Source organism: Carlito syrichta, unplaced genomic scaffold (genome assembly GCF_000164805.1).
Source record: "Carlito syrichta isolate Samal-C Ts95f unplaced genomic scaffold, Tarsius_syrichta-2.0.1 Scaffold289265, whole genome shotgun sequence".
Classification (NCBI taxonomy): domain Eukaryota; kingdom Metazoa; phylum Chordata; class Mammalia; order Primates; family Tarsiidae; genus Carlito; species Carlito syrichta.
In genome coordinates this window covers 3,150-6,705 of record NW_007233361.1, presented here as the reverse complement: position 1 = coordinate 6,705, position 3,556 = coordinate 3,150, and the positions used below count along the sequence as shown (strand labels likewise).

General features: G+C 33.3%; 2 long non-coding RNA genes across 2 annotated transcripts; both read left to right on the top strand.

Moving 5' to 3' along the window:
• Positions 1–51: 51 nt before the first annotated feature.
• On the top strand, positions 52–598 carry LOC103256340. The gene is made up of 3 exons (XR_504070.1): positions 52–104; positions 220–320; positions 559–598. It is a non-coding gene; the product is annotated as an uncharacterized LOC103256340 (long non-coding RNA).
• Positions 596–3,356, top strand: LOC110595303. The gene is made up of 2 exons (XR_002481747.1): positions 596–636; positions 3,282–3,356. It is a non-coding gene; the product is annotated as an uncharacterized LOC110595303 (long non-coding RNA).
• The last annotated feature ends 200 nt before the right edge of the window (positions 3,357–3,556 follow it).

Here is a 3,556-nt window from a genome sequence, read left to right as displayed (position 1 = left end):
AGATCGCTCTTATAGGCAAAAGATGCACCCCGAAGCATTTACCGTTACATATTTGTAGTTTAAAGTGATATTTGTAAAGTAACTAAGAAAAACTATTAGAGAAAGTAAGTATATTAAAAAAAGTTAGTTAAAAAAAGTGAGGAATGGTTCATATGTGTGACATGTGCAAATGATGCTCGTTTTACTATTTTCTACTATTCTGATATTTTTCATCTACAGTAAAAGATGTGTAGGGCAACGTGGAAGAGGAGCAGTGAGGAGATTCTGCTATGCCTCCCATAGAATGCCTTTTAACCTCAAAGCTGCCAAGATAAATATCTGTACGTACAAATATCTCTTGTTACAATGGCTGTGAAATATAACAAATACTAGAAAATATAAAAGAGTGACATCTGTGACCAGCAGGGTTTATCTGAAGTGGAAAGGGAGGAAGCTAGATGTTCAAAATGACATGAGTGATGCATGAAAACACATACAAACCCCAAATAAGAAAGTGATTAGTATGTCAACCTTGTATTTGTTTTCTTTTCTTTCTTTTCTTTTTTTCTTTTTTTTCAGATGGAGTCTCACTCTCTTGTCCAGGATGGAAAGCAGTGGCACGCTCCCATCACTGCAACCTCAACCTGCTGGGCTCAGGTGATTCTTCCCCCTCAGCCTTCCAAGTAACAGGAACTACAGGCACACATCACCATGCCTCGCTAATTTTTTTTTAAATTATAGAGATTAGGTATTGCCAAGTTGCCCAGGCTGGTCTCGATCCTGTAGGCTCAGGCAATCCTTTCACCTCGGCCTCCCAAAGTGCTGGGATTGTAAGCGTGAGCCACTGCACCCAGCCTAACCTTGCATTTCTATGGAGAAAACTTCCTTGAAATTTGTGTGCACACATCTGACTTTTCTACAAGTTGGGACATCTGAGTACAATAGCATTGCTTTTTAAAAATTGATAGACTTTTTAGAGTAGTTTTAGGTATACAGAAAAGCTGAACAGAGTTCCTATATTCCCTGTCTTATCAAGCCACATACAATTTTCCCTTTTATTAACAACTTGCATTAGTACAGTGCATTTTGTACAATTAATTAATTAAGTCTGCAGTTTACATTACCTTTCACTCTTTCTGTTGTACAGTTCTATGGGTTTTTCCAAATGCATAATGTCACTTGGTGTGACTTCCACCAATACGATAATGTAACATCTACCATTCTAGTATCATACAAAATAATTCCATTGCCATAAAAATACCCTAGGCTCTATTTATTCATCTCCCTTCCTGAAATCCTGCCAACAACTCATCTTTTTACCGTCTCCATATTTTTGCCTTTTCCAAAATGTTGTATAGTTGGAATCACACAGTATGTAACTTTTCAAACTGGCTTCCTTAATTTAGCACTATGTATTTAATCTTTCTCCATGTCTTTTCATGGCTTGATAGCTTATTTCTTTCTCTCTAAATATTATTCTGTGTATATACCAAGTTAATCCACTTAGCTATTGAAGTACATCTTGGTTATTTCCAAGTGTCTGCAATTATGAATAAAACTGCTATAACATTTGTGTACAGATAAGTTTTCATACCAGTTGAGTAAATATCAAGGAGCACAATTGCTGGATAGTATAGTGATACCACATTCAGCTTTATGAAAAACTGCCAAACTGCCTTCCAAAGTGACTGTATCATTTTGCGTTCTCACCAGCATTTGATATTGTCAGTGATTTGGATTTTGGTCCTTTTAGTAGGTGTGTAGTGGCATCTCATTGTAAATCTCATAATTTTCAATTCTTGTTTGATATATGCTGCCAGACTTCTTATATGCTTTATTTGCCTTTGGCAAATTATCTGTCTAACTCACTCATTTTTATTGTTTTTCTTATTTTCTTATTGTTGAATTTTAAGAGTTCTTTGGATGTTTTGGTTAACTGTTTTTATCAGATATAGCTTTTGCAAGTATTTTCTCTGAATCTTTTGTTTTTCTTTTAATTCTTTTGATAGTCTTTTGCAGAGCAGAAATTTTTAATTCTAACAGTCAAACTGATTAATTTGTTCTTTCATGGATAAAGCTTTTGGTGTTACCTAAAAACTCATTGCCAAACCCAAGGACATTTAGATTTTATCCTGTGTATTGTCTAGAAGTTTTTAGCTTTGTGTTTTATATTTACACCTGTGATCCATTTTAAGTTAATTTTTGTGAGAGGTATAAGATCCGCATCTACATGCCTTCTTTTTTTTTTTTTTTTTTATTGTGGATGTCCAGTTATTCCAGCATCATTAGTTGAAAGGCTATCTTTGCTCTATTTTATTGTCTTTGTTCCTTTGTCAAAGATCAGATGCTTGTGTGGGCCTACTTCTGGGCTTTCCATTTTGTTGTATTGATCAACTTGTCAGTTATTTCACCGGTACCACAATATCTTGATCACTGTAGCGTTATAGTAATTCTTGAAGCCAGGTAGTGTCAGTCCTCTAAGTTTCTTCTTCTCAGTATTAAAATGGCTATTCTTGATCTTTGTATTTCCATGTAAACTTTACAGTCAGTTTCTTGGTGTAGACAGTATAACTTGCTGAGATTTTAATTGAGATCGTGTTGAATCCATTGATCAATTTGGAACAGACTTAACATCTAAGCATGTTGAAGGTTCTTATCTTTAACATGGGATATCTCTCCATTTGTTTACTTGTTTCTTTCTTCAGAGTTTTATAGTTTTTCTTCTATAGATTTTGTATTATTTTGTTAGATTTATACCTAAGTATTTCATTATTTTGGTGTTGATGTAATTGGTAGGTTTTTAATTTCAAATTCCAATTGTTCATTGTTGACTTGTAGGAATGCAAGTGGTTTTTTAATGACAATCTTAGATGCTTCAACCTTGAAAATAATCACTTAGGTTGTCTTGTTCTTGTCAATTCTTTGGGTTTTTTTTTTACATAGACAATCATGTCATATGCCAAAAAAGAAAGAAAAAAGGATAGTTTTATTTCTTCCTTCCCAATTTGTTTGCTTTTTTATTTTCTTTTTATATGTCATTCCATTAGCTAGGACTTTTAGTATGATGTTGAATAGGCATGTGGTGAGAGGTAAAGCCTTCCCTTTTGTTCTATATCAGGGGAAAGGCATTTAATTTCTCAGCATTAAGTATGATGTTAACTGTTGGTTTTCTGTAGAAGCTATTTATCAAGTTGAGGAGGTTCCCTCTATTCCTTATTTGCTGAGAGTTGTAAGAAGATGCTAGATTTTGTCAAATGAATTTTCTGTATTTATTGATATGATCATATGATTTTATTTTTTAGGGTTGATGAGATGGATTACATTCATTTGTTTTCAATGTTGAAACAGCCTGACATACCTGGGATAAATTCTGCTTGGTAATATGTATAATTCATTTTATATTATTGAATTTTATTTGCTAATATTTTGTTGAGGAATTTAAAAATTCATATTAATGAAAAATATTGATCTATACTTTTCCTATCTTAAAATGTCTATGTCTGGTTTTAGTCTTCACTCACTGCTGGCTTATAATATGACCTAGAAAGTATTCAATATTTCCACCTTATTTTACTGA